The sequence below is a fragment of the Dasypus novemcinctus genome, chromosome 23 (genome assembly GCF_030445035.2).
Source record: "Dasypus novemcinctus isolate mDasNov1 chromosome 23, mDasNov1.1.hap2, whole genome shotgun sequence".
Lineage (NCBI taxonomy): Eukaryota > Metazoa > Chordata > Mammalia > Cingulata > Dasypodidae > Dasypus > Dasypus novemcinctus.
Genome location: NC_080695.1, coordinates 39,072,420 through 39,086,921, shown reverse-complemented (window position 1 = coordinate 39,086,921; position 14,502 = coordinate 39,072,420). Strand labels below are relative to the sequence as shown.

Below are 14,502 nucleotides of genomic sequence, written 5' to 3'. Positions count from 1 at the left end.
GGGTGGTTCTCCTCACAGGGTGCACTCCTTGCGCGTGGGGCACCCCCACATGGCACGGCACTCCTTGTGCGCATCAGCACTGCGCATGGGCCAGCTGCACACGGGTCAAGGAGGCCCGGGGTTTGAACCGTGGACCTCCCATGTGGTAGGCGGACGCCCTAACCACTGGGCCAAGTCCGCTTCCCACCACTACTATTTAAAAATCATACCAGAGATCCTGACTAGCGCAATTGCATGAGAAGAATAGATAAAAGGCATACAGACTGAAAGGGAAGAAATAAAACTATTAGTAGATGACATGATTGTCCATATAGAAAAATTCCAAAGAATCTACAACAAAGCTATCAGAAGTAATAAATGAGGTTATCAAGGTCACAGGATATAAAGTCAGTTTATAAAAATCAATTGCATTTCTACAGACTAAGAATGAACATTTGTAAATCAAAAGTTTTTAAAAAAATTATCATTCACAGTAGCACCATAAAGAACCATAAAATACTTAAATAATATATTTAACAAATAATGTGTTAGATGGAATGCTTAAAACTACAAAAACACTGATGAAAGAAATTTTTAAAAACTTAGAGATATATATTGTGTTCATGGATTGGAAGACTGATTATTGTTAAGGTGTCAATTCTCTTCCAAACTGACCCATAATACAATCAAGAAAGTGTGGTATTGACAAAAGAATAAACACAAAGATCAGCAGAACAGAATAGGCTTGCCAGAAATAAAATATATAAAAAATTGATTTTTGACAAAGGTACAAAAGCAATTCATTGGAATAAGGGTAGTATTTCCAACAACTAGACAGCTAATGCCAAAAAAAGAAAAAGCTCAACCCATACCTATCACCAAACAGACATTTAACTCAAAATGGATCATATACCTAAATGTAAAACCTAAAACTACACATTTTTTTGAATAAAACATAGGATAAAATCTTTGTGACTCTAGGACAGGCAAAAAAATTTTAATACAACCTCAAAAGCACAATCCGTAAAAGAAAATATTGATAATTTGGACTTCATCAAAATGGAAAACTTCTGATTTTTGAAATACATTATCATTATTTTTAAAAATTTTATTTTTTATTTATTTCTCTCCCCTTCCCACCTGCCACCCCAGTTGTCTGTTCTCTGTGTCCATTTGCTGCGTGTTCTTTTTGTCCACTTCTGTTGTTGTCAGCGGCTTGGGACTCTGTGTTTCTTTTTGTTGTGTCATCTTCTTGTGTCAGCTCTCCGTGTGTGCAGCACCATTCCTGGGCAGGCTGCACTTTCTTTTGCGCTGGGCGGCTCTCCTTACAGGGCGCACTCCTTGCGCGTGGGGCTCCCCTACGTGGGGACACCCTGCGTGGCACGGCACTCCTTGCGTACATCAGCACTGTGCATGGGCCAGCTGCGCACGGGTCAAGGAGGCCTGGGGTTTGAATTGTGGACCTCCCATGTGGTAGACGGACGCCCTATCCACTGGGCCAAGTCTGCTTCCCTTAAATACATTATTAAGAACATGACAATGTAAGCTGCAGACCTGGAGAAAATATTTGCAAATGTCTATTTGATAAAGTACTCATATCCAGATTATATAAAGAACTCTCACTTCAGTATAAGATAACAACCCAATTTAAAAAAAGGCAAAGAGTTTGAGTAGGCACTTCAACAAAGAAGATATACAGATGGCAAATAAGTGTGCTAAAAGATGTTGAACATGATCAGTCATTAAGGAAATGCAAATCAAAAGTATAACATGATACCAGTATATACTATTGGAGTGGCTAATAAAACACAAAAAGTGACAATAGCAAGTACAGGTGAGGTTGTGGAACACCCAGAACTGCCATATGTTGCTGTAAGAATTAAATGGTATCTACTCTGGAAAACAGTTGGGCAGTTTTTTACAAAGTTAAATATATGCTTGACATAGGGCCCAGCAATCCCACTGCTAAATATTTAACTAAGAGAAACAAAGCTTGTGTTCAAAGAAAACATGTACACAAATATTTTTAGTGGCTTTAATCACAATTCCAAGAGATGGAAGCAACCCAAGTGTCCTTCTACTGGTTAATGGCTAAATAAATTGTTGTACATCTACACAATGGAATAAAACTTACAATAAAAAAGACCGATTTGATATAACAAGATGGATAAATATCAAATGTATTATGCTAAGTGAAAGAAACCAGACTCAAAAGGCTTTTTTCTACTGTATGATTCCATTTATATGACATTCTGAAAAAGTCAGAAGTATAGGGGAAGAAAACACATCAGGGGTTTCCAGGGACTGGGGGTAGGAAGAGGCGGGACTACAAAGTGGCACAAGGGAGTTGTTTGTGTGCTTTTTTTTGAGGTGATAGAAATATTCTATATATTGATTGTAGTGGCAGTTATGCAGCTATATGCATTTGTCAGAACTCATATAATAGCACACTAAAAAAGAATAATCACCTGACTTAAAAAGACTACAGATCACAGAAATTTTTTTTTTTATTGCACCAGTGTCATTTGACTTACTATTTTGGAAATGTAATATTCTTCTTTTAGATACTTTCAACTAAGTGTTTAAAAATAACTACCTCATTAAAAAATAATTTCATGACTTTTAAGTACTTTTTGTTAAAGTTCATATTGCTTCTGTAAGGACCTCTTCTCTAGCTTCATCCTCCTAAGCCATGTTTAAAAAGCCTTATTTATAACAAGATTCTGAATCTGTGTACTGGGGATGATTTAAGAAAGTGCATTATTAACTAATCCACAGGTGATTGTTGATAAACACTAGGAGGCAGTAGAACATTGCAGTGAAAAATATAGGTTCTGAAATCAGACCGCTTAGTTGAAAATCCTGCCTCAAAGAAAATGTAGCACTGACATGGAGAGGGTGGCCATGGTGGCTGCTGGGGGTAGGAAGTGGGAGGAAGAGATGTGATGTGGGGGTATTTTCAGGACTTGGAGGTGTCCTGGGTGGTACTGCAGGGACAGTTCCTGGACATTGTGTGTCCTCCCATGGTCCATTTGGAGGACTGGGGGAAAGTGGTGCTCAGAGATGTGTTCACAGAGTGCAATGAATGTCCCATGATGATGTGGGAGGTTGTTGTTGTGGGAGGAGTGGGGTGAGGGGGTAGGGGTGTATGAGGACCTCATATTTTTTTAATGTTAACATTAAAAAAAAAAGATAAAAATAAAAAAATTTAAAAATCCTGCCTTCACACCCTGGTGGAACATTTGTTACAGATTATGAGACAGTATCTTCAGACTATTGCCACCAATCATGGTCCATAGCATACATTTGACACACTTTTTCCATACACCACCATTAGCAACACAGTACAGCTTTGGCTTTGATGAAAGAATATTATAGTATTACTGTTAACCACAGTATATAGGTCATACCAATTGTAGTTTTCCCATGCTTCTCCATATTCCCATCACCCTGCAATAGTGATGTACATCTGCTCTAGCTCACAAAAGGACTCTCTTGCATCTGTACCCTTAACCACAATTCTCAACCACCTCTGGGTTCACTGTTATTCTGTCCCTAAATTATTCTTTAGCTTTCTATCTATTGATATTTACTTCCCCAGACTGCCATTTTCATCCATGGTCCCATTTATAAACCAGTTGCTACTCACTATAATGTGTTACTATCAACTCTATCCATCTTCACACTTTTACAGTCAAGTTACTTAAAACTTCTACATACATTAAGCATCCATAGTTCTTCTCAACCCTCCTATCTCCTAATCACCTATACTCTAGGTTTTAATTCCATGTGATATTGTCTCATGATCTGTAATAAATGTTCCACTAGGATGTGGAGTTCTTTAGGAAATCTACACATCTGTATGATTGTTTTGCAAGTTCACAATATCTGTAACAAAAATATATTTAAAAAAAATAGTATGGGGGAAAATACACCAAATGTAAGATAAGGAGTATAGTTGGTAGTAATATTTTGACAATGTTCTTGCATAGTTTGTAACAAATGTTTCACAACAATACAAAGAGTTGGTGGACGGGTGATGTATGAGACCCATGGGTGATGTTATGTATGTTTATTTTATAAGTTCACAATCTTTACTATACACTTATTGTTTATGCATGTTCATGTATGAATGATATATTTCAATAAAAAAATACAAAAAAAAAATCCTGCCTCAATCTCTCATTTGCTGTGCAATGGAAACTTTCTGTGCTTCAGATTCTTTTTCTGTAAAAAAAAGGAGAGGAGACTAATGGTATCAACCTCATTAGATTGTTGTATGAAATGAGTTGACATATATTAAGACACTTTGCACAGTGTTGGACATCATTTGCTGTTATGGCATGTGGTGGGTTCTCCTGCAGTTGTAGAAGACCCTCTTTTATGTGGCCCAGATCTGGAATTTCATGGGGGTAGAAATAGGTCTATTTTGCATTTTCATGTCTAGAGTTCTTTTCTTCCCAAGCACACTGCACAGTGGACTGAGAAAGCCTCAGGCTGTGAAATAGAGCAGGTAATGGGATGATGAATATAGGAAAGTATGAAAGGCAGGGGACTTGGGTTCAGTTCATTTCAGGTCATGCTAAAAAGAAAATGAGCGCACAGCAAATGGACACAGAGCAGACAGCGAGTGCAAACAAGGGGGGGGGATAAATAAAATATATATATTTTAAATAGTTACTGATTATATATTTTTGATAGATCATGTGGTATGTGACTATATCTCAATAAAACTGCCAAAAACAGCTCACAAATTCAAAAGTTTCTATAACACTCCAAACAACAGGAAATAGTTTACTTCATCTAGTACATTTGAAATAAATATATGTCTGCGACAAAGTTTATAAATGGAGACAATCTTTTGTTTTGTGAGCTGTGTGCTTGACAAACTGTGACCTGAATTTGACCTGAAATGAACTGCAGGGTCATGTGGCAAATCTATTTTCAACTCTTTTAGGAACTGCCAAACAGTCCTCCACGGTGTCCGTAACATTCTACCTTCTCACCAACAGTGAATAAGTGGTCTTATATCTCCACATCCTCTCCAACTTGTAATTCTGTCTTTTTAATAGTGGCCATTCTAGTAGATGCGAAATGATATCTCATTGTAGTTGTAATTTGCATTTCCCTAATCACTAGTGAACATTGAACTATTGAACACTTTTTCATTTGTGTGTGCTTTTTTTATTCCATTTTTATTTCTTCTTTGGGCAAATGTCTATTCAATTCTTTTGCTCATTTTTAAATTGGGTTGTTTGTGCTTTTATAGCTGACATGGATTTTAAACCCTTATCAAACATGTGATTTCCAAATATTTTCTTATATTGAGTCAGCTGCCTTTTCACCTTTTTGAAAAAGTCATTTGAGGTGCAAAAGTGTTTAATTTTGAGGAGGTCCCATTTATCTATTTTTCCTTTGTTGTTCTCGCTTTGGGTATAAGATCTGAGAAACCACCACTTACCACAAGGTCTTTAAGGTGTTTCCCCACATTTTCTTCTAGTAGTTTTATGGTCCTGGATTTTAAACTTAGATCTTTGATCCTTTTGAGTTAATTCTTGTATAGGGAGTGAGCTAGTGGTCCTCTTTCATTCGGTTGATTATGGATATTCATTTCTCCCAGTACCATTTGGTGAAGAGAGAATCTTGTCCTGTTAACATGGCTTTGGAAAGTTTGTCTAAAACCAGTTGGCCATAGAGGTGAGGGTTTATTTCTGGACTCTCAATCCTATTCCATTGACCGATGTGTCAATCTTTATGCCAATACCATGCTGTTTTGACCACTGTAGTTGTAATGTGTTTCAAGGTCAGGCACATCACTCTTCTTTTTTTAGAGTGCTTTTGGTTATTTGGGTGTAGTGTCCCTTCCAAATGAATTTCGTAATTGCCCTTTATATTTCTGTAAAGGAGGATGTCGGAATTTCGATTGGTATAGCATTGAATCTATAAGTCACTTTGGATAGAATTGACATCTTCATGATATTTAGTTTTCCAATCCATGAACATGGAATGTCTTTCCATTTGTCTAGATCTTCATTAGTTTCCTTGAGCATCATTTTGTAGTTTTCTGCATATAGGTGCTGTACATCTTTGTTTAAATTGATTCCTAGGTATTTGAGTCTTTTTGTTGCTATTGTAAATGGGATTTTCCCACCTGATCGCCTCAAATTGTTCAGTACTAGTGTACAGAAACATTACTGATTTTGCATGTTGATCTTGTATCCTACCACTTTGCTGAACTCATTTATTAGCTCAAGTAGCCTTTTGTAGACATTTCAGAGTTTTTAAAATATAGGACCATGTCATCCACAAACAGTAAGAGTTTTACTTTCTCTTTTCCTCTTTGAATGCCTTTTGTTTATTTATTTTTCTAGTCTTTTGCTCTAGCTGGAACTCCTAACAAAAGTTGAATAACAATGGTGACAGTGGCCATCCTTGTCTTGTTCCTGATCTTAGAGTGAAAGCTTTCAACATTTCCCCATTGAGCATGATGTTGTCTGTGGGTTTTTCATACATGCCTTTTATCATATTTAGGAATTTCCCTTCTATTCTATATTTCAAGGTGTTTTTATCAAGAAAGAATGCTGGATTTGGTTAAATACCTTTTTTACAATGATGGAGATGGTCAGGTGTTTTTTTTTTCCCTTCAACTCATTAATGTGGTTATTACATTAATTGATTTTCTCATCTTGAACCACTCTTGCATACCAGGAATAAATCCCACTGATATATAAGTGTTTTGATATGCTGTTAGATTCTATTTGAAGGTATTTTGTTGAGAACTTTTGCATCTTTGTTCATTAGAGTGATCTGTACTTTTCTTTTCTTGTAGTGACTTTATCCGGTTTTAGTATTAGGGTGATGTTGGCTTCCTAAAATGTGTTGGGTAATTTTTCCTTCTCTTCAATTTTTTGGAAGAGTTTAAATAGGATTGGTGTTAATTCTTCTTGTAATGCTTTGTAGAATTCACTTGTGAAGCCACATGGTCCTGGAATTTTCTTTGCTGGGAGATTTTTGATGACTTATCCAGTTTTCAAAAATGTGGTTGGTTTAAGTTTTTGTATTTCTTGTAGAGTCACTTAGGTTGTTTGTATATTTCTAGGAATTTGTCCATTTCATCTAGGTTGTCTAGTTTGTTGGCATATAGTTTCTCATATATCCTCTTATTTCAAAGTCAATAAATAAAGGGACCAGAAAGGATATTTATGAAAGTTATAATAAAAATGGAAATAAATAAGTTGACTCAGTGCTGAAACTTAAAGGACAGCTTAAGTTTCATATGTACCTGAATAATTTAAAAAGATAATTTAAAACAGTATGAAATAATTGCAAAAAATAAAACCCACAGCCAAATACATAGTTTCTTCCTGTTAACCGGAAATTAATTTCCTATACTTTATATTAGGATTGGATCATGATGATGAATCAACCAGATTCCAGACATTTATTTGTAGTTGTTTCAGTGAGATTTATTTTGATCAAGTACTCTTAACTTGACTTAAACTCCTTTTTATTGTTTCTGTTAATTTTAAGAACAGAGAAAAGAAGATATTTATGTTAGGCCCAGATCCTTTTACCAATATTTCCTTCACAACTGACAAGTTAGTAGTCATGTTAAAATTAACATAGCACTATTGACAGCTAATATAAAAATAAGATTATTTCCCATCACATTTAATTAAAAAATCCTAAAGCCTAGTTAATAACTAGACAGAATATTTGTGTCCTTGTGGAGACCAAATCATCTAATATTTTACATTGCAAGATAGTATTTGGTTATAAAAATCTAAAAAATGTGACTGATTTGAAAAATCAAAGCTATGCATTTATTTACATTAGAAGAGAGGTTTATATGTAAAGAAAAGTTGAGCCTTTGTTTTCTAAATATACAGTCAACCCATAATTAGGTAATTATCAGATGAGATTTATAACAACATATTGGAAACTTCTACAATTAATTTATAATTGTTACATTTATAAAAAAACTTCTGGGTAAGGAAACCTTTTAAAAACAGATGGTTGGGAGTTGCATTGAGGCCCAACATTCATTTGTTTAAAGCAATTCTGGCATTTGTAGAATTTTTTTTCCAACTTTGGAAAGTGCAGTAAGTTATATGGTTTCTTCATTCAATTATATCTATGCTCTTATATTTCTATTATACACTTAAATACTACTAGATCAGTAAGATTATTTGCACAGATGAAAGTGAAGACTCTGCTTTCACATTAATATAATGCCTGAAAATATTTTCGTTAAAAACCATTAATGGCCACGACTGTAACAGTTTTATTGCATTTTTCCACCTTTGTTTTCCAATGCCAAGTATTTTAGTTTGGAGTTTTAAGTTCTACTTTTCCTCTTATCTCCAAATAGACTCTTCAACATATTTACTTGAATGGCTGACACCACCACCATGACCACTAAATTAACCACAGACCAGATACTGGCTCTATCAAAGTTGCTCTCTTACATAGGTAGATCACAAGTTTCAAATGCTGTAAGGCCAAGCAGAGTTTTGATATGACCACTTTTGCTTAAGTCTGGACTTGAAGCTATTGATAGATTCCAGGATATCTTCTAGTTTCATATCCTACATATCTGTGCCAGTAATATATTTCTTATAATCCTCTTGTTCTTGTTCATGTTCTTCCATATTATCCAGGATTAATTCAAAGAAAATCACTTTCTCAGAAATAGTACTGAGTGTATTGTCAAAGCAGAACATGTAGTCACCAATTTCAGTCTCTATCGTGTGAACTCCCTCTGATTTTCTTTGTTCAAAAACTAACATTTTGCTTTCTGGAGAGGCAAGATGGAAATCAATATCTAATCCTGCTCCATCTAAACCTTGGTACTCCATCTCCAGTGAGGTCTTTGGGGCTTGTAGAAACACTCCTTCTGACCTGCTAGAAGGGTAAACATGAACTCGCTGCCCAAGGACGGCGTGAAGCTGGTCACTCCCGGGAACAGCAAAGATGGTGTAGCGATCAGAAGGGAGGGAGGCACAACCAGATCCTGCTGCCCATCTCTGCCAGGGCCGTCTCCAGCTGGAAGCTGTGTGGGAGAGATGTGTTAATGGCGTCTGAGCTCGGCATGAATCCTCTTGGTTGGCAGAGAAACCTGGAGCCTGATGAAACTTCAGGAGGCGGTAATGGCGACAAACGCTTCCTCCGGGGAGGAAACGTCCTCAGAGAGTAGGGATGGAGGGTGGGGCGACCGTTGCTTTCTGTGCGCTCCTGGGTCTCTGCCCTTTCAGGTCTGGCATGAGTACCACTGGTCTCACAAACTCCCACGGCTGGAGGTTCCCATGGCTTCCCCATACCCTCTAATGTGTTTTTTATCTCACTTATCCTATCTTTCATCTTTCATTCCCATGAGCTCTGTTACTTTTCTATTCAGATTTTCAAATTCTTCTTTGTGCTTGCTTTTTTTTTTTTAGATATTGACCCAGGACCTGTACGTTGGAAGCTGACGCTCAACCACTGAGCCACATGAGCTCCATTGAGTTGGTTTTCTCATTTGTTTGCTTGTTGTCTTTTTGTTTTTTAGAAAGCACTGGGAATCAAACCTGGGACCTCCCATGTGGGAAGCAGGCATTCAATTGCTTGAGCCACATAACAGTTCCTCTGTGTCTTTTTGAGGAACTTTATCTCTTTAGCCATATTATCCTCAAACTCATTAATTTGATTTCAGAAATTTGTGTGCATCTTGTTGATAAGTTGTCTCAAATCCTGTGTCTTCTGGGGCTTTGATATATTCCTTTTCTTGGGCCATTTCTTCCATTTTCTTAGTATGGTTTGTAATTTTTTGCTGATGCTTAGGCATCTGATTAGGATGGTGAGATTACTGAAATGCTCAATTTCTTTCTCTTTTTGTAGGGATTTAGTGGCGGGAAGCTGTGTGTTACTGCCATTCTTTGATTCTTGGTTCAACCTGTTCTGTGTCTTTAGGATTGTTCCTCTTGGTTGCTCAAATCTGGGCCCTGGGCCCAGTAATTGGTTGCAGATCTGCTTCCTACGGCCTCTGGGAGAGAGGCTGCAAAGGCAGGAAAAAGCTGCTCTTATTTACTTTTGATTTCCTTATGTGCACTTCCTTGGTCTGCCAGCAGATGGCACTCTTTAGCAGCCCTCTCAATTCAATGCCTGGTTTGAGTGTGTTTGATGCAACCCCGACTGGATCAATGTGATAGAGGATCTCAAGCAGGGTCCCAAGAGGAGTCTAAGAGCCTAGTAATTCAAACTTTATCAGAAGTAGTTCTCCAAACTTTACTGGCAGGCCCCTCCATTTCCCATTTCCCCTCTGCATCTTCAACAACCAGGCCTGGTCAGTAGAAAGGGAGCCTGAGAGGGTGGGATCTCTTTAGTCCCTTGCTGGCTTCCAAGGCAAACAATGGTCAGCCCCATCTGCGTTGGAAGGGCTCATGGGACACAGCAGACCAAATTTGTAGGTCAAAAGCTTAGTCAGCCTTAGGCTATGTTCCTCTTTCTCCCCTTTCCTTGGGAGATGGGTCCCTGGGGCCCCCACTGTCTGTAACTGCTGGGCCCAAGACCTGAGAATTCAACAGTGTCTTTAGGGTGGGGAGGGTGCTAGCAGTTGTTGCTGTGGCTTTTAAATCACAATTTTGCCATCATGATTCTTTTCCTTTGCCCCCTCTCTTCTGGGCAGTGTCCATCCAACCTTCCCCTGGTGTCCAAAACCGTAGACAATGTTTTTTCCAGGCCATTTCTGCCTGCCCTCTAGCTATTTTTCTGGAGAGAAGAGAGTTCCGTGCCTTTCCAGTCTGCCATGTTCGAGATTTATTTATTTATTTATTTTTTAATATTTATTTATTATTATTATTTTTAATTAAAAAAAATATATGAGGTCCCATTCAACCCCACCGCCCCCCACTCCCCCCACAGCAACACTCTCTCCCATCATCGTGATACATCCATTGCACCTGGTAAGTTCATCTCTGAGCATCACTGCACCCCATAGTCAATGGTCCACATCATAGCCCAGACTCTCTCACGTTCCATCCAGTGGGCCCTGGGGGGATCTACAGTGTCCCGTAATTGTCCGTGAAGCACTATCTAGGACAACTCCACGTCCCGAAAACGCCTCCACATCTCATCTCTTCCTCCCATTCCCCACACCCAGCAGCCCCCATGGCTACCGTTCCCACACCCATTCCACATTTTCTCTGTGGACATTGGATTGGTTGTGTCCATTGCACCCCTATGTCAAGTGAGGGCTTAGATTGCACATGGGTACTGGATGCACTCTTCCCGCTTCTAGTTGTAGACACTCTAGGCTCCATGTTGTGGTGGTTGACCTTCTTCAACTCCATGTTAGCTGAGTGGAGTAAGTCCAATAAGTCAAAGTGTAGGAGCTGAAGTCTGTTGAGGCTCTGGGCCTGGGTGTCATATTATCAGTCCAGAGATTCAAATCCCCTACATATATCTTAAACCCAGCACCAACTACAATTCCAATAAAGTAGCATGCAAGTCTTGTGAAAAGAGATCCCCTCTAAGTCCATTTCCATCACGCAGAAACACCAGCTCCAAAGAAGGGCCATCTGTCATGGCAGCGAACCCCTTCTGCCATGACCATAGAACCCGTGGGTCTCTTTATCCCTCAAAAGAACCAATACCTGGGGTTGTATCTACCTTATCTGTCTCTTAGACTCTGTTCAGTTGTACATAGGGGTATTCCTTCTGACAACCTCCAGACTCTTTTTTAGAGACTCACAGCCTTATAATCTCATTTCTCCTTTCCATTTCCCCCTTACATTAGGTCAAACCGCTTCCTGAAGTCATGTTATTATATGTAGACAGGTATATTCTGCTGTTCCGCATTGAATCTTTAATTCAAGGTCATTTTCTAGTTGCTTCTTCAGCTGGTATGTGGTAGTGATCCCTCGGTGCCAGGGAGGCTCATCCCCGGGTGTCGTGTCCCACGCTGGGGGGAATGCATCACATCTACACACTGAGTTTGGCTGTGAGAGTGGCCACATTTGAGTAACATGAAGGCTGTCAGGAGGAAACCCCCAGGCACAGTGCTACTCTAGGTCTTGTTCTTATTGCAGGTGCATAGGCTCAAAAGTGTAGCCATTAGTATCAAGAGCCCACTGTTGGGCCCTCCTTCCTTCCTGGTTCTTGCCGTTGCACCTGGAGGATTGCCGCTGCTCTCCAAGGGCCCACAACAGTGACCCCCCCGGCCAGGAGCCCAGTACCCCCCCAGCTGTTGTTTTTAATTGTTTCCACTATGAGTATATATAGACATTACCATATACCCTGGGCATATGCCCTGTATAACTCCCTGTCAACCATATATATCCTGTCAATAACATCCCATATCAGTATTCCTCCGCTGCCATTGTTGAACCACTCTGTGATCCAAAACTTCCCGTAAAGTGAATCCCAACATAATGCCAGCTTCAGAAGAGTCTTAGATCACCAAAATTCATATATACAATATACAGTATTTCCCCAGATCCACCATAAAACCTTTTCCCTTCCACAGCAATAATCTTTTAACTTATTCATGTCATATTTCCTGAAACTGATGTACAGATTCCGAAACTATAGTTTTCAAACAAGGTAACATTTGTGCTTACTATGTGGTCCATACTTTAGGTTGTACAGTTTTCTAAATTTTTTAGTTATCCTATGTTTTGTCTTATGGTTTTCATTATTAGTCTGTCGTCCCCTATATGTTTTTGGTGTAATATTAGCTGTTTTATATTCATCCTCGTGTACTCTCACATAACTCCTCTTTTGCCCCCTTATTTACCTTTGTTCCATCCATTGCACGTCCATTTTCCCCTCCCCTTAGGGCCCACAACGCCTGCCAATCTAATGCCCTGGGAGCCGTCCTTTCTCACGAGAGATACAGTTCTCTCTATTCGACGGCATTAGTCTTCCCCAGGATATGGGTCCACCCCACCCAATGGTAGAAACCCACCTTGGCAAAATGAGCCTTCAGCTATTCCCTCCGGAGTCCGTCCCGCATCAGACCATACCCCCTGAGCGTCCTAACCAGGTAACCCTCCTACTTATACTTTGATACGTTTTACTCAACATTTAGTTCTCAATGAACTTCTGGCACTCTCCCATGTTTGTATGTTGCCCCTCCCTCCCACCTATTTCTTGGACCATATTACCCCTCTTCCCATCCCCAGCCCCCCTCAAACCCAGAAAGCCCCACCCGAAGGTAACCCCTTGCCCCCATTTTGTCCCTTCTTTGTGCTCATACTTACCCCCAGCTCATCACAGATTCCACCCCTACAGACATTAACTCACAGCCTTCCTCCACCCCCCGATTTCCAGTAAGCCACTTTTCCAGACTCTAGCTCTCTGAGGCAGTTAACTTATTTCATATCATTGAGGTCATATAGTATTTGTCCTTCAATGCCTGGGTTGCTTCACTCAACATAAGATTCTCAAGGTTCATCCATGTTATCACGTGCGATTGTAGTGTATTGGTTCTTACAGCTGAGTAGTATTCCATTGTGTGTATATACCACATTTTATTGATCCACTCATCTGTTGATGGACTTTTGGATTGATTCCAACTTTTGGCGATGGTGAACAATGCTGCTATGAACATTGGTGTACATATATCGGTTTGTGTCGTTGTTTTCAGATCTGATGGGTATATACCCAGCAGTGGTATTGCTGGGTCATATGGCAAATCTATGGATAATTTTTTGAGAAACTGCCAAACTGTCCTCCAGAATGGTTGGATCCTTCTGCATTCCCACCAGCAATGGATGAGTGTTCCCCTTTCTTCACATCCTCTCCAGCATTTGTATTCTACTGTTTTTTTCATGGCTGCCAATCTTATGGGAGTAAGATGGTATCTCATTGTAGTTTTGATTTGCATTTCCCTGATAGCTAGGGATTTGGAGCATTTTTTCATGTGCTTTTTAGCCATTTGTATTTCTTCTTTGGAGAAGTGTCTGTTTAAATCTTTTTCCCATTTTTTAAATGGGTTGTTTATCTTTTTGTTTTCGAGATATATGAGTTCTTTATATATGCAAGTTATAAGTCTCTTATCAGATATATGGTTGCCAAATATTTTCTCCCATTGTGTGGGTTCCCTTTTTACTTTCTTGACAAACTCCTTTGAGGTGCAGAAGGCTTTAATTCTGAGGTAGTCCCATTTATCTATTTGTTCTTTTGCTGCTCGTGCTTTTGGTGTGATATTCATGAAGCCATTTCCTATTACAAGGTCCTGTAGATGTTTCCCTACACTGCTTTCTAGGGTCTTTATGGTCTTGGCTCTTATATTTAGGTCTTTGATCCATCTTGAGTTGATCTTTGTATAAGGGGTGAGATGGTAATCCTCTTTCATTCTTCTACATATAGCTATCCAGTTCTCCAGGCACCATTTGTTGAATAGGCCATTCTCTCCCAGTTGTGAGGGTTTGGTGGCTTTATCGAATATTATATGGCTATATACATGAGGATTCTATATCTGAACTTTCAATTCGATTCCATTGGTCTGTGTGTCTCTCCTTATGCCAGTACCATGCTGTTTTC

General features: G+C 39.1%; 1 pseudogene; it reads right to left on the bottom strand.

Annotated features, from left to right (window-relative positions):
* Positions 1 to 8,182: 8,182 nt before the first annotated feature.
* LOC131275561 (transmembrane emp24 domain-containing protein 5 pseudogene) lies at positions 8,183 to 10,874 on the bottom strand (annotated as a pseudogene).
* Positions 10,875 to 14,502: the final 3,628 nt, after the last annotated feature.